The sequence below is a fragment of the Armigeres subalbatus genome, chromosome 3 (genome assembly GCF_024139115.2).
Source record: "Armigeres subalbatus isolate Guangzhou_Male chromosome 3, GZ_Asu_2, whole genome shotgun sequence".
Classification (NCBI taxonomy): Eukaryota; Metazoa; Arthropoda; class Insecta; order Diptera; family Culicidae; genus Armigeres; species Armigeres subalbatus.
This window is the reverse complement of record NC_085141.1, coordinates 32,250,463-32,266,146: the sequence shown is the minus strand read 5'-3', so window position 1 is coordinate 32,266,146 and position 15,684 is coordinate 32,250,463. Positions and strand designations below refer to the sequence as shown.

The window sequence follows — 15,684 nt, the reverse complement described above, 5'->3', positions numbered from 1 at the left end:
AAACAGACATTTCATAAATACATACATATATCAAATATTGAACGAAAAAACGTTAAACAAGTCTCACTTTAACGACTGCCTGAGTTCAGGCAAATATAGTATAAAGAATATAGCTCCTCAAATAACCACCAAGCATTATTTATTGCATCACAGATCATAAATACATAAAAGTCTTCTCCATTCAGCTCGGTCAATGGCTGCACTTTGCCAACCACGCAGTCTGCGGAGGGTCCGCAAATCGTCCTCCACCTGATCGATCCACCTTGCCCGCTGTGAACCTCGCCTTCTTGTTCCCGTCGGATCGTTGTCGAAAACTATTATTTTCACCGGATTACTGTCCGATATTCTGGCTACGTGCCCGGCCCACCGCAGTCTTCAGATTTTCGCGGTGTGAACGATTGATGGTTCTCTCAACAGCTGATGCAACTCGTGGTTCATTCGCCTTCTCCACGTACCGTCCGCCATCTGCACCCCACCATAAGATGGTACGCAGCACTTTCCTTTCGAAAACTCCCAGTGCGCGTTGGTTCTCCACGAGCATCGTCCAGGTCTCGTGTCTGTAGCGAACTACCAGTCTAATAAGCGTTTTGTAGATAGTCAGTTTGGTAGCGTCTTGCGGAGTCCATGGTACGTACGATTTGCAGCCACTACGCGTCTCCGAATTTCTCTGCTGGTATCGCTTTCGGCGGTCACCAGTGAGCCCAAGTGCACAATTTCTTCAACCACCTCGATTTCGTCACCACCGATAGACACTCGTGGTGGATGGCTTACATTGACCTCTCTTGAGCCTCTTCCTACCATGTACTTCGTCTTCGACGTGTTGATGACTAGTCCAATCCGTTTAGCTTCGCTTTTCAGTCTGATGTAGGCTTCCTCTCAAAGTTACGTGCCATGATATCAATTTCGTCGACGAAACCAAATAACTGGACGGACTTCATGAAAATTGTACCACTCGTGTCAATCCCTGCTCTTCGTATTACTCCCTTCAAAGCGATGTTGAATAGCAGACAAGAAAGACCACCACCTTGCCGTAATCGAGGCCGTAATCCTCTACGCGTTTCGAAGGGACTCGAGAATGCCCCTGAAACTCGAACTACGCACATCACCCGATCCATCGTCGCCTTGATCAACCGTATTAGTTTATCCGTATCAGTAATACGTTTTCGTGCATTAGTTGCCATAGCTGGTCCCGATCGATTGTATCATATGCGGCTTTGAAGTTGATAAATAGATGATGTATGGACACGTTGTATTCGCGGCCTTTCTGCAATACCTGACGTATGGCGAACACCTGGTCTGTGGTAGAGCGTTCACCTATAAATCCCGCCTGGTACTGCCCCACGAACTCTCTTGCAATTGGTGTTAGTCGACGGCATAAAATTTGGGAGCATTGTGATTGCGCGGAAGTTGCTACAATCCAGCTTATCGTCCTTTTTGTAGATGGGATACACGACATCTTCCATCCACTCCTGCGGCGGAACCTCATCCTCCCAAACCTTGGTAATCACCCAGTGCAGCGCTCTAGCCAGTGCCTCACCACCGTGTTTAAATAGCTCTCCTGATAGTTGGTCAACTCCAGGAGCTTGACCCTTACGTGGCCCTTACGTGAACGGTTCAACTTCTCATAGAACTTTCGTGCGTTATTAGCGTGGTACAGTTCCTCCGTCTCTTCACGGTCGCGATCTTTCTGCTGGCGCTTTTTCCTCCGGAAAATCGAGTTTTGTCTGTTCCGTGCGGTGTTGCTGAAATCTCGCCCATGCTGCATTCTTCTCCTCATCTAACTGCTTACATTCGCCGTCATACCAGTCGTTTCTCTGATCCGGAGCCACCGTGCCTAGTGCAGCGGTTGCGGTGCTTCCAATGGTGGATCGAATATCTCTTCAGCCATCTTCAAGAGATGCTGCGCCTAGCTGCTCTTCCGTTGGGAGTGCCACTTCCAGCTGCTGCGCGTAGTCTTGGGCTAGTCTACCGTGTTGTAGCCGCCCAATGTTTAACCGTGGCGGACGACTCCGATGCGTGTTGTACACCGTCGAGAGTTTTGAGCGCAGACGTACTGCAACGAGGTAGTGGTTGGATTAATTATTCGCACTGCGGTAAGTGCGGATGTTCGTGATGTCGGAGAAGAATTTACCGTCGATTAGAACGTGGTCGATTTGGTTTTCCGTTACTTGATTAGGTGATTTCCATGTGGCCTTGTGGATATTCTTGCGGGGGAAGAAAGTGCTTCGGACTACCATTTCGCGGGAGGCTGCAAAGTTTATGCATCGTTGGCCGTTGTCGATACGGTATGCAGACTATCCGGTCCGATGACCGGTCTATACAATTCCTCCCTTCCTACCTGAGCGTTCATGTCACCGATGATGATTTTGACGTCCTGCTGTGGGCATCCATCGTATGTCTGCTCCAGCTGTGCGTAGAACGCTTCTTTCTCGTCGTCGGGTCTCCCTTCGTATGGGCAGTGCACGTTGATGATGCTATAGTTGAGGAAACGGCCTTTTATCCTCAGCTTGCACATTCTTGCGTTGATTGGCTGCCGCCCAATCACGCGTTGGCGCTTCTTTTCCAGCACTATGAAGTCGGTTCCCAGCTCGTTGGTGGTGCCACAGCTTTGGTAGATGCTCGATGCCCGTTTTTCCACACTTTTTGTAATGTCCAGCAGATTTCCTGCAGCGCTACGACGTGGAAGTTGCGGGGATGTAATTCATCGTAGAAACTGAACTGAACTGAAACTGTACTGAAACTGAACTGAAACTGAAACTGTACTGAAACTGAACAGAAACTGAACTGAAACTGAACTGAAACTGAACTGAAACTGAACTGAAACTGAACTGAAACTGAACTGAATCTGAACTGAATCTGAACTGAAACTGAACTGAAACTGAACTGAAACTGAACTGAACTGAAACTGAACTGAAACTGAACTGAAACTGAACTGAAACTGAACTAAAACTGAACTGAAACTGAACTGAAACTGAACTGAAACTGAACTGAAACTGAACTGAAACTGAACTGAAACTGAACTGAAACTGAACTGAAACTGAACTGAAACTGAAACCGAACTGAAAACGAACTGAAACTGAACTGAAACTGAACTGAAACTGAACTGAAACTGAACTGAAACTGAACTGAAACTGAACTGAAACTGAACTGAAACTGAACTGAAACTGAACTGAAACTGAACTGAAACTGAGCTGAAACTGAACTGAAACTGAACTGAAACTGAACTGAAACTGAACTGAAACTGAACTGAAACTGAACTGAAACTGAACTGAAACTGAACTGAAACTGAACTGAAACTGAACTGAAACTGAACTGAAACTGAACTGAACTGAAACTGAACTGAAACTGAACTGAAACTGAACTGAAACTGAACTGAAACTGAACTGAAACTGAACTGAAACTGAAACTGAACTGAAACGAATTCGGTTTTTTAGTTGGACCAACTGACAGCCATTTGAACACGTGTATTTCGACTTGAACATCACAAATGATGTCCAGTGACGCCCAATCCCGTTTTTCGTGTTTACATTGAATTTTGACGTACGGTTGCTTTTTAGTTGGGCCATGGCCCAACCAGCGGAGGCCCAGCTAAAAAGTGACCCAAGTATTTATTAAGATCCCAACCAGCGAATTCCAACTGTATCCAGTTTTCCGCGAGCGGTAAAGGTAGCCTCACACCTCGGGAATTTGGTTCGCGGATTTTTTCCCCATGCATTTTTGCATATGCGATGTTTTCGGAATTTGGACACGGAAAATCAAAATCCCGGCCCCATTTAAAATACACGGGGCTCAAAATCCGCTGGAAAATTTTCCCGAGGTGTGAGGTAGCCTTACACTGCCAAAAATAACTATATAAGATATATGTGTCGCCGTTATAAATTTTTGCAATAGCTCCACCCTAATATAATCGATACAGAGCCACACATAAATTAAATAATTGCTAATTCGAGACCACACATAAAATGTATTTGGATATATATTTTATTAGTAGTTCGCGTGGAGAATGGTTATGTGTGCGCTGATATAGATCATAAGTTAAATCTATGGATTTTTGCCAATAAATATGTGTGGATTTTTAGTAGTGTAATAGCCTCCAGCTTGCCTGCGGGTCAGTCTCTGATTTGACGTTTCTGGAGGTCAACTGCACCCACCATTCGATCATTTTGATCAATGTGGTATATAAGAAGGCTTGAATTCACTGAATCAGCACCTTCTTATATGCAACATTGGTCAAAATGCTCGGAGCGGTGGGTGCAGTTGACCTCTAGAAACGTCAAATCAGAGACTGACCCGCAGGCAAGCTGGCGGCCATTACCGCTCGCGGAAAACTGGATAGTTTAATCCAGTTTTCCGCGAGCGGTAATGGCCGCCAGCTTGCCTGCGGGTTAGTCTCTGATTTGACGTTTCTGGAGGTCAACTGCACCCACCATTCCAGCATTTTGATCAATGTGGTATATAAGAAGGCTTGAATTCACTGAATCAGCACCTTCTTATATGCAACATTGGTCAGAATGTTCGGAGCGGTGGGTGCAGTTGACCTCCAGAAACGTCAAATCAGAGACTAACCCGCAGGCAAGCTGGCGGCCATTACCGCTCGCGGAAAACTGGATAGATCTTCTCGTATACACGCTCGTTTCAAATCACTCAGAGATTGAGCGAAATTGTATTGCCGTTTCTTTTTTTCTCACGGAAATCTCACTCATTTTTCGTAAAAAGTGGAACTACAGTAGTCGTTCGATAACTGCAAAATGTTTACTTTTCAGTTAACGAATGCCGTTCGATAACTGCAACGCATTCTAGACGTCAAACGGGTGTCAATCGACGTCAGATGCAATAAAAGTGCATCTAAATGTGCAGCGCAACCCAGGAAACCATTAAGCACTGCAATAAGCCTTATTTATACCATATAACAGCTTTTCAGTGCTTATAAGTTCTATATATGTTTTTCAAATGCTTATTGGCAGTATAAACCTCAAGCAGCGAAAGAAGCCGTATATCGGTATATAACGCTTGGATGTAAAGCTGATCAGCTCTGTGGATACAAGCCGAATAAGGTAACCTTCATTGTCAATTTAGAGCTATCACACAAAACAGATAGACATCATAGAACAAACAGCAAAATTCAAAGTGAACTCTTTGTGTATCAACAAACAACGAACGGCCCTCCCGTGTATCCAAGGCGATAGAAAGAAACAGAAAAGCATGCGCTGCTGCTCTGCCTTATGCTCGTTCTTGAGTAAAGCTTGACTTCCACCGCTAGGTTCGCTAGCGTTTCAAAATCAGAGAAGGACCACATTTCACGGCAAAGATGCCTATATGTTATGTGGCTATCAGCTATGACATTTGCGTGAAATCATAATCAATAACACTCATAATTTTGAAGCTATCTCTTTCACTCGTATTTGAAAGAGATGCTTTTGGAACCTGCAGTAATAATATTATGGATAATGTTAAACATTTGTATATAAAATGCATGATGATCATGCCTCATGAGCTGTGAATTAATTCTATATTTAGCGATATTAATCGCCTGAAAGACTCGCTGAAAGGAACCTTTCAAGTAGACTTTCTAAAAGTGTCGTGTGGATTATTATGAATAATAATAAATGATTCGTATACGGATTATATTTTTTGTGCATTTTTCTCGCCATGGCCTTCATCGATATGGAAGAAGACAGAATCTTTCTGTTCATTAACCTCTTCCAGCAATAGATCTACCTACTCAGATCGGAGATGGATCAGATGGCTAACTCAGCGACCAACTAAAACCAAATCCATTGTAATGAACACAGTTCAAGACCGGAGTTTAATAAAATTAACAAAAAATCATCGAGTCCCAACTGGAGCAAAAAGGATAGAACGCATCAGAATGTAAATGAATATTTCTAGACCAACATTTGAAAAGGGCGGAACAACCAAAATGTAAACATAGCAGTTTTTCGTTTGAATGCATAGAATATGGTGTAAACTAGCCCATAGTAATGAAAAAAATAATATTTTCTATCAGTAAAAGTTATTTTGAGATACTTGAAAAAATGGCGTATTTCCACCCTGGTTCTATTCACCAAACGTGGTTCTTACGCTATTCTTTCGGAAGCATAGGAACTTAACGAAATTTGCGTGGATAAGGTAGTTTTCACTTTATCCTTCATATTGAGTCAATATGTATTGCATTTTCACTGATATTTGCTGTAATAATGCATATTAAATTTAATTTTTATGAGAAATACGAAACAAGGATTTCCTACCTTTTACTGGAGCTGTTGCTGTTACGGCACGTACATCAGCCCGTTGAAAGGTTTATAGTGGAAATACGCCTTTCGAAAATAATCAGATGCATAAATTTTTGTTCAATGTGTACACTGGAATAGCATAGAAGTGATTAGATACCACGTTTGTTTCTATTAAACTTTAATAATGCATAAAAATCATAATAAAATAGATTTTATTATTTTCTTTTTGGTTCCTTACTGGAAACCTAACAAAAGCGCATTTTCGTTATGAAACCTTAAAAATGTATATTAATAGCTGTTTTGCGCACACGTGACATGAAATTATTTGGAAACAGATCTACTTCAGGAAGAACAGGTAAAATGGAACATTAACATCATTAATGCCTTTCAGTGAGTGGATCAGTACCTATACCGAGTTAAGGCATGCTTTACGATCAATTATTTGAGAGACGTTAAGAATCAGTCACCCTCAGAAGTGAATCATCATATGGTTTTTGTTTTTGTTTATTTGAATTAGTAAAATCGATTGTATAACGATATAAAAACTCAAAGTTATACGCAAAGGGTGTGCAGAACCACGTAGTTATATGTAATGGATATTATGTATTTGTAATTTTAGTTTGTGTGTCTTTAGTACAATGATATTTTACTCTTCTCAAAATCTCAGTATAATCCCCCGGTATCGTTGCGTTTGAATTTTCTACAGCAACCACTTTGAACAACCGTAATCGATGCTGAAGGTTTACGGCTGCAAACTGAGGATTAGAACTAAACTTGTTGAATTAATTTGACTTCAAGGTTTGGTCGATTCACCGAAACCAACTGCGAAACTTTTAGAAAATTATCAATTGTAAATAATTATGAATAGATATTATTTAATGCATTGGATACAAAGCATTAACTCTTCCTTGATCGAATGGTCCAAGAAAATAGAAAATCCATCGAGAATCGGCTGAGATATTAACGTTCAAGTCTATCATATTTTCGTGAAGTTTTTCGATTTTTCGCACTCGTAAAATGTACCCCAATATAGAAAATACAGACGTGGTCCCAAATCAAAACTGTTTTCTTCTGATCTTTGATGAAAAGCTGTGAAATTAATTAGTTTATTTCATGAGAATAACTTGCCACGCAATTCGAGCGGTACAGAAAATACCTAAAAGTAGGCAATTTATCGGTGAAACGTTGGGCGGAACAACACAGGCAGTTGGTAACAAGACTAATTTCCATGGCGTATTTCCAGTGTGTATTTGATTTTGGGCGTAGTGCATGTAATTTCTATTTCTGACACGGTTAGATGACTTTACCCATTAATGGGTACTATGTTATTGTTGATATTATTCCAACCGTGAAAATTTCACCCATTTTCTTGAAAAAGTGCCACTACCCATTTTAATGAGTAGTGGCGCTTTTTAAAGAAAATGGGTGAATTTTTCACGGTGGGAATAATATCAACAATAACATAGTACCCATTAATGAGTAAAGTCATCTAACAGTGGAAGCCAATATACACTCAGAAATATATTTAAACTAAATAGGTTAAAAGTCATACTAAATGGCTATTCGCCTGGTTGACCCCATACTCGTATTTGATTCAACAATACCGGGATAGTATAACTTTGAAAAAATCGTGAATTAGTATAAATAGGATTTATTGTTATAAAGATTATACTGCCGTATAGTTTTAGATCCAAAATTTATAGGTTATGTTGTTGTTCTTAATTCACTTATAAAATGATTTAAATAAAAATCAAAGCAAAAAAATATATTTATCTTTTTATTCATTTTCGGTAATGTAATATACAATAGGTACATATTTCGAGCCATTCTCTGGCTAGCTTTAGAGCCGTCTCTTTATCGTGGAAATTTAGGCGTTGTTGTACGACATCAAGCTTACCAGAATCCTTCACCGTTTCAGCAGAACCATCGCAGCATACTCCAAGCACGTCATCACTGGAAGCCCAAATGCGTTCGACCGGATCATTAATTTCGTTACCATCCTTTTGTTACCGTCACTCCCCAGCTTAACCGCATCTATTTGGCAGCTCACCTCCGGTGCGTTCTCCGAATCCGTATTGATGATTTCCGAAAATGCGTGGTCGTTTTGCGCCTGTCTTAGGCTGCCACCCATGTTTTCGGTGTAACGCCAGCTGCCCCATGAAGTTGATTTGAGATCCTGTTGAGTGTGGAACTTTCGTGTGTTCTGCACTTTGCGTACATGATTCCGGATCGCTTGAGAACAGATGACGCAGCACAAGCGCCACGCTCATACTTAATTTGGTACTCCAGCACTTTGTAACTCGGCGGAAGCTTTGCCTGGAACATGTTTGAGGGTTGAGTCACTTGAGGGGGGAAGCGGGCGATGAAACAGGTTATATCGTCCCGGTGGAAAGCAGCATCCAAGCTGATGGTAAGCTACAGTGTCGAGCGTCGTGAATTGCAGCCGTAAAGCGTCCTCTGGAAATGCGTGATTTGGTATTTCATTTTTCACAGCCGATCTAAAAGAAAAAGTCAATTTAAATGAGTATACACATATTTTACAATATTGCTCACTTTCTCACCTCTTTGACGGCCTCAAATGCTGTTAAATTAAATAAGTAATTAATTGAAAATTGTACGGTACGAATGATGGGGACCACGCGCTAGAAGAAAATATTAGATTCTGCAAAAGACAGAATACAAGCAACATATATTTCTACGTTAATCCCGCTCAGTTTAAATTATAATCATTGATAGTATACATTTTCACACTAGCTTAGTATAACTTTCAGAAATGACGGAAAAGTTTAATTTAAAACCATTCTCGGATTAGTTTTATTCCTGAGTGTACACAGAAAAAAAATCCGTTGTAAAAACTACTATTTTGTAGACTACGCTCTGTTTTTAAAACTACCATCAAATTTCAGTAAATATTACCATGGTTTCAGAGAAACTCACCACTGTTTCAGTTCATGTGACAACATACCGCATGGGCCACAGTTGATTTTTACTGCGCGCATGGTAAAATCAAACGGGTTTGTTATCTGCTGAAAATCGTCGGTGCATATTTTTAAAATAACCCTCGGAATAGTAGTTTCGACTGCAATATTTTTTTGCGTGTACACTTAGCTGCATATTTTGGCACAGCACATCGAAGAGAAAGGTGGTTTTCATCTATAATATGCAAAAAATTCATTTTTTGTTGAATATTCACTAAATAGGAATTGAATTATAAGTTTAAAACTTGGCAAGCGATTTACTCGGTTTCATGTTAATGGAATTCCGCCCTTTTCAAATGTTGGTCTAGATTTTACGTTTCATTTTTTTTCTCGTTTTCCAACTCGTATAAATATTTTGACATTTTCGCATAAGCGTGGAAAAATAGTAGGGGCATGCACTATAGACGAATCCAAGTAAAAATAAGAAGAAGACAAACGACGGTGTTAACTTTGACAGATCCTACAGCACAGCATAGGAAGATCATTTTAAAATGCTTATAATAAATTCTAGACAAAATTTAATTAAAATCTGATTGATGTATGATACGGAAAAAGTTCCGAACTGTATGATAGATACATTTTTGGAAAATATACAAAAAATTGAGATAAGCTTCCAAATATGTAATTCAGAACTTTTTCCGTACCCTACATCAATCAGATTTTAATTACAATTTGTCTAGAATTTATTATAAGCATTTTAAAATGATCTTCCTATGCTGCGCTGTAGGATCTGTCAAAGTTAACACCGTCGTGTGCCTTCTTCTTATTTTTACTTGGATTCGTCTATATCAGCCGAATAATTCGCCAAAAGCGGCTTTTGAGCAGCACTCAAGTGCAATTTAGATCTTATCAGCAATGTTGCCATGTCGTTAATGCGACTATAGAATCGAATAATTAATTATTATGCCATTATTATTAATGCCATTTTTAACGGCCTAGTGGTTACTTGGGAATGCAGCTGTCACTGAGTTTGACACCAGTTTGAAGTTTAGCGGTCCGATAACTGCAAAACTGTTGCAACTATCGAATTGCAGTTAAAAAAGCATTGCAGTTAAATGACTTGCAGTTATCGAACGTCTACACTAATAAAAATCCACACATTTTTAATGGCAAAAATCTAAAGAAATTTACAAATAAATTTTATGTGTGCGTTAATAACCACCCGCTATAGGTGAATCCACATAAAGGTTATTAGTTAATAACGGTTATGTGTGTTTCCACATACATGCTATGCGAATTCACATAGCCGTTATGTGGGAAATGCTATAGTCAAAATTTATGTGTGCCACACATAATGGATATGATTGGATTTTTGTCAGTGTACTGTATTCAATTTCACTCAGTCTCTGAATAGTTTGAAACGGGTGTGTAAAGGAAAGACAAAAAAAATACCTAAAACTAGATACTTTTTTGTAACTGTGCAGGCGATGACAGCGAATGATCATCATCGTCACCAAACGTCATCATCGTCGGTCGCATTCGTCGGTTTAGGTCGGTTTCGTGATCCGTCACCCCGCAAGAAGTCAGTCAGTCGAATCGTTTGTGCGAGGAAAGCGAGTTTCGGATTGGTCGTTCGTCGCGCGGCTCGCTGTTTTTGTGCTTGCAGCCCTACCCAGGAAATTTGCATTTTTGTGGAAATTAAATACTCGGACGTGACAAAAATCTGAAAATAACGTAAAACAAGGGCGGATACGATCGGGAGTGTGAAAATATAGGAATAAACAAGTGGCGTAAGTGCAGATGGAAGGATATAATTCCGATTCGGTCTGGTTCTGGGTGCAACGGGAATGAAATTCCTTGCCGAACGACGACGACGAAAGAGACGATGACCAAATCGCAGCCGACGAAGACGATTGTGAACGGATATCTCGTGTGTGGGAGTGAGCGAGATGGCGCCAGGCAAATTAGTGGTCCGTCGTGACAAAGTGACCGCAATTCGTGTGGGAGTGAGCGAGAAGGCACCGAGCAAAATGGCGTTTGTGGAATTTGATGAATTTTTATGAATGTTTTTCTTTTTCGAAGTGAAACCTGAGAATCGGGAGTTTATGCAGTTTTGTGACGTCTGTTTGGAGGGATGGGAAGCTGGAACCGGTTTCCGGCTGCAATTTGATTATTTCGGATGGTCAATTCGGGAGAAATCGGACCAGCTGCTTCCGTGGCAGGACACCAATTTCTCTTTCCTGCCTGACGTCGTTTCCCCGTGTCGAATTGAGGTACCTAGATTGCCGATCGGAACAGCATCAGCGTTGTTATGTAAGCAATCAATCGTCTGGAATGAGTTCTCTTCGTCTGCTGGGAATTATCTTCCCTACTGAATCCTTCGGTTCCTGGAAAATATGCAGCATCAACAAAAACAAAGACACAACAATCAAAGCCGCAGTTAAATTTGGCAAAATGAGAAGAAAACATACGCAGAAAGGTCAATGGCTACTAAGACTGCGACGTTATTGATTATTAATCAAAAACTGGTTGAACCAGCGAGATTTAAATGAAATGATTGTATTTAATGCTTTTCAACTTTATTCCTTTTTGGTCAACAGTAATCCATTGAATAGTATCGTTCTCTTAGTCGAATCGTAATCATGAAAACGTTTTTATTGTGTTATCTAAGCTATTGTTTCTAATCGTTGGCAAATGTAGGACTGAGCAAGACTTTGTAAATATGACATTTAAAAAAGGGTCACGGGGTCTTAAAATCTATCTTGCGTTAGTACCATGTAACCTAACTACAATCAATATCTTTTCATTTTTTCCTTTAAGACTCAACTATGAGAGACCAGATCAATCAATTATAACTGTGATTGTTGTTTCTAACTTAAGATGCAATCATTCACCAAAGGGGCCATTCAAAAATGACGTCACAGGTTTTAGGGAGAGAGGTCTAAGTTTTTGTGACAGAACATATACTAGATATTCAAAAAAGCGTGAGGGGGGTCTAAAAATCCCAAAAAGTAGTGGACATCATATTTGAATTGCCCCAAAGCTTAAAATCTTCGGCAATCTGCCGCATTTCGTCGCATTGATGAAATGAAAACATCGACAAAGCGACGACTATTAATATCAATGCAGTTGGGCCGCTATGATAGTAAGCACGAAATACTATCAAATTCCAATCAACAAACTCGCCTATTGTTTAAATTTTGAACAAAAAATTATTTGTATTTTAATGTATATCCTGTTCATATATCGTGATGCCTATTAATGCGCTACTTCATTGTTTACTATCAATAATCAGCAGTCAATCGCTGACAAAACAGCAAACCTTTTTGATTTGTAGCTGTCGCATTCATTTGCTTCAAAATTATTTTACCCACATTATGCCAAATGCATGAAAAACAACCGCATTACCAGATTCACCGTTATCTGCGTTTGCTTAGCTGCGTACTGCGTGCTCTGGGGCTCAGTGTAGAAGTCTGCTGGAAGATGACGCAGCGTTGATAACCAGTTTTGCTCGGTGCGCTGGTCTTCGTATGTAGTTGGGTTCGTCTGCCGAACAGCCAGATAACAAGATAGCACGATGGTCGGACGGTCTCCTAGAATGATGAGGTGAAGCATTAGCATTAGCATTGTTACGGTGTAATTCGTAGATTGGACACTAGCGATACTCATGTTTTACTTTTGAGATCCTTATCTAGAATGCTATCAGAAATCAAGAAGGGGAGTGGTCCTTGATTCCAGTCTTAAACAAAAATAACAAAAGCATGAGGATTACTACTCCTGGCCACGCCCATCTTCACCGTAACTAGGGACAGGAAGGAAGTGTTGATGTGGTACTTACTTAACGAGAGGCCACCGACTTAGCGACACCCTCATAAATACCACGGAGTTGGATAATGAGGAAGGTATTCGTTGGGTCAGGATTTGCCTGTAGCTGGCAATGTAACCGTGGTAGATCTTACCCCGTAACACACCACGTAAAGGTGTCTACCCAGCGTTACGGGCAATCATCTCCTAGAATGATGAGGTGAAGTCACCAAAATTACAATTTTGGTTGTTTTGTTTCCATTCTAGCAAATTTAATTATGACCATAACTTATGAACTTTAGAAACAGGTATTTCCTGGTATATATTAGCTTTTACCTTACCGCTTCAATATAAAATCCAAAGGAGCCATATTGAATTGATAATTAAATTTTTTTTAATGTAGACCATATCGGGTTTTAAAGCCCTGTTAATATGTTCTAAAACAGCATACTTCTGTTCAGCCAATGCTGTACCCTTAAAGTCAGGTTATAGACATCCCTATCTAACTCCCTTAGCCTAAAAATAGCCACCATGTCCCGGGCACAGTGTGCAGATAGACCGCTGTCAGTTGCATGAGATGTCAACAATCGTCAACAACACCAATGATTGTAGCTTGATAATTAAAAATATCCACAACAATAAAAGAGCAGGATTTATTTTTAAATTCTGCTCAAGCTTTTTACGGTGAAATAAAAGACAAATTGTTGTTCTCCATGAGTAAAATCAAAATTGATCATGTAGATAAGTTTTGAATCAATTAAACTCATTAGTCATATTTAATGAATATTCCCGATTAAAGTTGCATATTGAAGAAAGCTGAATTTGGATGTTTTATGATGTTAAGCTTTTTTAGATTTGACGTACGTTGCTCGGCGTTGGTGTTGGCTACGCTAAACATGAGCTCTTAGCATAGGCCTGCTTAAAGTTGTTTAAATAATTTCAAGAATAGAACCGTGGAGAAAGAAGCCCATATTGCCCAATGCCATTTGGCATAACACATTTCAAAACCAAAACAGACAGAACGCATAATTTCAATGCCAAATTATCAAAACGACTTATCTGCTTTTGTAAACAAAGATTCAAACAACGATTTGACGAATCTGATAGCACTCCCACGCAAAATCATCAACAGCTGTAGCAGAAGCCTTTACCTACGCTCACTATAGCGTGGTTAATTTTATCGAAAGCTGCAGATAGGTCCGTATAAGCAACATCCGTTTGTGATTTCTGCACAAAGCTGTCGGGAATGCTCGAAGTTAGGCACAAGAGATTAGTAGTCGTCGATCTGCCTGAAATAAGCCCATGTTGATCGGCACTCAGATGTTGCTTACATTGAGATATGAATGGTGCTGTTATCACTAGCTCACTGTCAGTTGAATCAGTTGAACGGGAGCGAGCAGAAGTTCAATGTTTCTGTCCAAAAACGCGGACGGAATGCCGTCCGGACCAGGATTCATTGTGAGTTGGCTCTTCGGATCATATCTGCATCTACGAAAAGCGTGGCCTAAGTGATCCCGGCTGGAGGAACGTTGTTGGCAGCCTCCGCGATTATGACATCAGAGATGGATTGGTGCGTTGAGGCCACTTCCTCGTCCTCGTCCTTGTTTCCTTTGTTCATTCAAAAACCTCCTTATCAGGTCCAAAGATCTGGCTAGATACGGTATGGGAATCAAGCCAGGTTTCAGCCAACACAATTACATCGTAGCAACCATCGGACGTATTTATTTATTTATTACCAGCAGTGGTGCAATTTATCAACAATGCCTACTGTGTAGTCCGGACTCCCACAGAGAATCACCCAACACGTCGATGCCTCGCCACTCGACCTAACACCTTGGAATCTCTGTAGCGACTGACGATATGAGTGGATGTACCGACGTACCGTGCCTGCAGTGTATGCAAGTTAACACTTCAATAGACTGATTCATGTTACAGGTGATCCATACCACACACCTACTGAATGTGATTCTTTTGTTTTGTATTTTTCTCTGCTCCTCTTCTCCTAGGATGGTGCCTTTCTGTCAGAAAGACAAAGCAGGAGTAGCTTAGCCAATTCGGTTTGCCAACAGCAGGCTGAAGTTGATGATCATTCGGTACAAATTTCCTGTCTTTGTCTTTCAAGTGATAGTATTCACCCATGCATTTATATAGGGCCGACACATTCACGCAGCAGCGAGTGAACTGAATGGACTGTCACTGCGGGCTGCGTGTGCAATGAGAAGAGGTCTTTTGTTTACTTTATCTTTGATTGTTGTTGCTAACCATTTTCAGTTTTCACTGCTAGAAAGTGAATGTGAAGAGGCAATGGTATCAATATCCTACAAATTTCAGTCACTGAGATTGAGACTTCGCACCACTGATTACCAGACTAAGGCCGGAGTGGTCTGGGCTGCACATAAAAGTCTTCTCCATTCAGCTCGGTCCATGGCTACACGTCGCCAACCACGCAGTCTACGGAGGGTCCGCAAGTCATCTTCCACCTGATCGATCCACCTTTCCCGCTGCGAATCTCGCCTTCTTGTGCCCGTCGGATCGTTATCGAGAACCATTTTTACCGGGTTACTGTCCGACATTCTGGTTACGTGCCCGGCCCACCGCAGTCGTCCGATTTTCGCGGTGTGAACGATGGATGGTTCTCCCAACAGCTGATGCAACTCGTGGTTCATTCGCCTCCTCCACGTACCGTCCGCAATCTGCACCCCACCATAGATGGTACGCAGCACTTTCCT

At 40.9% G+C, this 15,684-nt stretch overlaps 1 protein-coding gene across 2 annotated transcripts in view; it reads left to right on the top strand.

Annotated features, from left to right (window-relative positions):
• Positions 1-10,731: 10,731 nt before the first annotated feature.
• The window catches only part of LOC134227521 (cdc42 homolog), a 56,082-nt gene continuing 51,129 nt past the window's right edge, over positions 10,732-15,684 (top strand). For both annotated transcript variants that reach the window (XM_062709077.1, XM_062709076.1), the window contains exon 1: positions 10,732-10,941. The gene's annotated coding sequence lies outside the window, so the exon portion shown is untranslated. The remainder of the gene's footprint in view (positions 10,942-15,684) is intronic.